The sequence below is a fragment of the Spermophilus citellus genome, assembly GCF_964194105.1.
Source record: "Spermophilus citellus genome assembly, chromosome: X".
NCBI classification, from domain to species: Eukaryota; Metazoa; Chordata; class Mammalia; order Rodentia; family Sciuridae; genus Spermophilus; species Spermophilus citellus.
The window spans coordinates 38,656,755-38,662,253 of record NC_138190.1 but is presented as its reverse complement, the minus strand read 5'-3'; positions in this window follow the sequence as shown (position 1 = coordinate 38,662,253).

Here is a 5,499-nt window from a genome sequence, read left to right as displayed (position 1 = left end):
GCAGGTATAATTGCCTGAGTTCTGTATTCTCCTAGGTTTATGGTACTGGTGTTTCACATTCTAATGTCCTTAGAAAGATAACTTTATTCAAATAAAAGATCTTCTAATCATGATTATAGAACAGTTTTGTGAGTTCTGCAGATATTTGTTTCTGAACATGTTTTCTTCTGGTGATTTTTATAATGCTCAAACTGGATCTTTTTAATTTAATTTAATGCTATCCTGGCAGAAACCAATGACTCTATAATGCAAAACTATCAAAAATTAAAATTGCATGTGAATTTAATGTGTATCCTAATACAGTTTTTACAAAATTTGAAGATTTTAACACCCTGGAGCTTCAAGCCACATTTACTTTGAGCTCTCAAACTTTTAAAGGGATGGACAAACTGTTCCTCAGGCTATTTCAATCACTCTTTGGGCCACCAATATTTTCAGAAGGACCATTTCAGGATAGTCAGTTTAAATAAGGTAGCAAAGCAGCTTTGTTATCATATGAGAAACTGTCCTGTTGAGCTGACAAAACATAGGACACTGAGAGAAACTCTACTGGAAGATGTTTTCAGAACTGAGATTTTAACTAATGAAATTAACAGATTATGCTTTTTAAAAACCCAGTTGATTATTGAGCAGCAAGAGAACCTCAATTATTCCAGGGTCAGCAATAGCTAAAGGAAATGTGATATCCACTGAAGTAGTCACCATGGAAACAAAGAACAACAACAACAACAACAAAAAGAGAGTCAAAGTTAAAATTGGCAGTGTTCGCTTGCCACTCACAAGGGAGAAAAAGTGTCCTGTTCTATGAACATAGCTGATCAGACCCACAACAGGTAGGTCCCTATAATGGGGATGGTTGTATCCAGCCATGAAACCTGATGCTAGCATTTATTAAAATCACCCAGACATCTCCACTCTCTCTATTTCCTTGCTTCTGATCAGCCTTCAATTCATGCTTGGTCTTCTGATGGAGCCTTCTACGCCGAGATAATCCATTTAATTAGTGAAAAAAAGAAACTTAAGGTTCTCAGTACAAATTCACATATCACTGTTCTGATTTGTGAATCAGTCTCCAGTGATTTCTATTATTGGCAGTCAGTCTCATAGGGTTTGTTCAACTCTAGATCTAGCCCCATATCCCTCTGCTACTTTAAGACTATCAGGCTGGGGACCCACTTAAGTAGTGATATCCATAAATATGAGCTGATTTGTACATTCAAGATTCAAAGGCATAAAATTGTGATTTTGAATGAGTTGACTCAACTGGGTCCTTGCTCCCTTGCCCCATAAATAAGTCATTATTTGGCCTACTCAAGGTGAATCTTTAATCTCAATAGCAAAAGAGTGAAAAGTCTTTTTATCCTTGTGAGAATACTTTGGGAAAAGTTGCTCCAATCTTTGATATATTTATTTAATTTTTAGACAAACTATCACCACATACTGCCTAGGTAGTTGTACAACTGAGCTTATTTAACTGAGTTTTTATGAAAGGAAGTAAAAAGCCAAAATGAAAGCTGATTTATTGACTTTCTCATGCAAGGCCATCATGAGCCATACTGGAGTCAGGTTCCTCCTTGTCTCATCCAGCCTTATGTTCATCTATAGCCACATCTATTGTGCTGTAGGTGCAGACTTCTAGAAAGCAGGGGTCATGTTTTTTTTTTTTCACCTTTTTATCCCCAGGGCTGAGCATAGAGCTTGGCAGGATGTTCTATACTATTTGTTGGATATATGTAGAACAAATTAATGAATGAGTTTCATGGATAAGAAGAAGTTTGGAAACCAGCATTGTTGGCCCAAAAAAGCAAAAACAGGCATGACAAATTTCAGAAAGATTTTCATCCCTAAAATAATTAAAATACCAAAGTCTATGAGCTAAAAGGTTAAATTCTTATTTATTCACCTCCCCATCCAAAAAGATTGATGAATCATCTGTCTCTCTCACTCTCTCTCTCTCTCTCTCTCTCTTGTTTTCAATCATCCTTTTCCTGGGGGCCAAAATTTGCAGTTATAATTTAGTCATGCAACAAATAGTTTATTCATGTGTTAGTTTGACTGGAAGAGAGGTAGTGTTGAAGAAGCCAGAGCGAAAATGAGAATCAAAAGGCCATAGTCTCAGAAGTGGAAAATTCCCTCTCTTTATGCCCTAGAGTGGCAATGGCACATTAACAGTATTTTAGTCAGTGTTTTTGCTGCTGTCAACTAAAAGTCTTGACCATTACAATTGTAAAGGAGCAAAAGTTTATTTGATGGCTCACGGTTTCAGAGGTCTCAGCCCGTAGACAGATGGCTCCATTCCTTGGGGCTTGAGGTGAGGCAGAACATCATGGTTGAAGAGTGTGGATGAGGGAAGCAGCTCACATGATAATCAGAAAGGAAAGAGAGAGAGAGAGAGAGAGAGAGAGAGAGAGAGAGAGAGAGAGAGGAGAGAGTCCACTTGCCTAATACAAATATATATCCCAAAGCCACTCCCCCATGGCCTCACCTCCTCCAGCCACACCCCACCTGCTTGCAGTTACTACTCCATTAATCCCATCAGGTGATTGATTCACTGATTGGGTTAAAGCTCTTGTAACCCAATCATTTCTTCTCTGAACCTTCTTGCATCATCTCACACATGAGCTTTTGGGAGATACCTCACATCCAAACCATAACAAACAGACTGGAACTACACAGCCCAATTCAATGCCAGCATCTCTTTCATCCTTTTAGAAAGGGGGGAAGCCACCCAAATTGCAGTTTGTCCCACCTTCCTCTTTTGCTTATATACTCAACTACCTATCAGACAATAGAGAGATGCAATGTAAAAAGTAAATTCAACATCTACTATAGAAGAATTTATAGTTTAAACAAAAGCTAGAAAAGATTAATGTTAAGGAAGGACCAATTTATCATTCAGCTTTTTAGAACACCTTCTTGATTAAGGCTCTAATTATAAGTTAAAACTTCATCCAAGATTAATATGGAAATAGATATTCTTCCCTGCTCTCTTTATTGCCTTTTGTCATTTCACTATAAACTATAATATAATCTATGATCTATAACATAGACTTTTAAGTTCTTTAAATAGCATGCTCATTTATCTTGTTATGAGCTCCTTGAATAAATCTTTCTATGCATATATATGCACTTATGAAAATGTCACAGTGAAATTCATTAATTGGTACAATTAATATAAGTTAATGTTTATAATAAAAATAAAATAAATATAAAAATAAAAAATAAATCTTTCTGTGCTAAACAAACAGACTTTAAAAGATTTCAAATGACTGAATGAAATTAATGGACTTCCAAGGACTCTGAAATTCCCACAATTCAAGTGGTTTTCCAGGAGACTGAAAACATTTCCATTACTAAAACTATGACAATGTAAATAACAGTCCATCTCTCTCCTATTACTTCTTTATACAAGAGGCAAATTACTTCAGACACTCTAAACCTCAAAAAGTGGATCCAATATGATGTGACTATTCTAAGAGCCAAGTTTAGAAGCCAGCTTAGGTGACCCATTTTAGCATTCTAAGTCAACAGATCATTCTAGGCCTGTGCTTTCCAATCTCGGCTTCATGAGAGACTCATTCAGAGAGCTCTGGTAGGTGTTCCCAACTCAGTAAGTCAAAATCTAGGAGGATGGGACCAAAGTATCAGTATTTTATAACATTATTTGGAGCAAGGTAATGTGCAGCCATGGGTGATGACCATTGCTCCAAGCCAATGCTCTCAAATTGTCCTCCATGGGTCATCACAATAAAAATATCCTGGAGAACTGGTTGACAGTATGTATCTCTGGCTTCCACCATAGGCCTAGGAAAGGGATATTTTGGAAAAATGTACTACTGTAACAAATCCTACACAAGTGATTCTTGTGTACATTGTAACATACACTGAAGATTAGCTTTCTCAAATCCATTCCAATTCCATTAGACAATATTCTCAAAGTATGGTCTAGGACTAGGAGTATCATCATCATCTAGAACTTTTTGTAGGTACTTAAAGATAATATATAGATCCTCCTTATGTTGGCATGAATCCCAGCTGAGGCAGTTTGCTCTCTAGCCAAGAGTTGTGGCAATATCTATTTCACCCCCAACTGGCAGTTGAGGTGGTATGGTCCTAGAATCAAGAGTCAGGGCAGCAGCATTTTGATGCCCCAGCTCCTAACATTCTCCAGTTAAGGTCAGTTCTATGGAATTCTGGGTGTCATTCTTGGAAGCTCATCTTAGAGCCTGTTCCCCCAAACCTCTCAAAAATTTCACTAATTTTGTATTTGCTTTTAGGTTTAAACTAACTAGAATACTTTTAATAATCTGTAACTGTACCCAGACCAATGAAGAACTTATATTTGAGGCCTATTACTGTAGTTAAGAATGTCAGTATCTTTCCTAGGAGACAGCAAGATACTGAAAGACATGTTTGTAAAATGGTCCCAAAGTAGTATTGTTGGGAAAGAGACCATCTCAACTACTTGCTTTCACTGGCTCAACTAAAGGGTGTCATGTCCAAGTAATGGGATCTGCCCCATTATTTCTGTCAGAGGTCACTAAAGTCATCCCAAATTAATATACAGTTTAAGTAAAACCTATTGCTGAGCAATCATAGTTTTGGGTTAATTTCCCTAATCTATCACCCTCTTCCAATTGCAATTAAACCTCCCTTCTGTGTGGAGATCCTGGAATTGCTTTTGATCAACTATGTATCTGAATCTTGATAAACTCTTAAAATTCAAAGATAATTAAGAAGAGAGCCCTACCCTGAAACATTTGGCAAACAAGATTCCTTAAATATGCTTCTCTTTTATACAAGCAAATGCTTACCAAATATTTCACTGCATCTAGTTCAATTCATAAAGAAATTACTTCAATTGTCATTACTAAACTTTGATGTTCTCTTTAACTCAAAAGCTTTACTCCTGGCCTAGAAATATCTTTATTTTATTGCAGTTCAACAATGCACATAAGAAAGCAATAGCTATAGAGAAACACAGAACATAGAACTGAGCAAATGTTCAAGAAGTGTCAAGGTGATGGATAAGTCAGGTAGCTTGACCTTTTAGACTGAGCCATTAAAACCTTCCCCTACATCTTTCTTGCTGTGTGTAGGCAAAATTTATCAGGATTCTGTCATAGCTCATCATGGATGAAGGACTAGCATGACTTAAAGTGAAAGAGAGTTGATATCACTAAGTCAGATATCAATCACAGCCCAGCATGTATGTCATAAACAGAGCAAATAGTGGGGTCAATCGTTGGTTAACTCTGATACACATTAATGGAGGAGACCAGAAATGAGTCCCAACATCTCTGACCCAGTTTATAGCATTCCTAGTCCCAACACTAAGGCTTCATCTCTTAGGATCAAAGTTTTGCCTCCCAACCAGAATATGTGGAGCCCTGGAAGTAAGCCACAGTGATATATCTTTCCTGAGAATCTGTTTTACTTGAAAATTTGGAAAGAAACACATTATCTGTATATTTTAACCAATATATGTATATTTTAAAG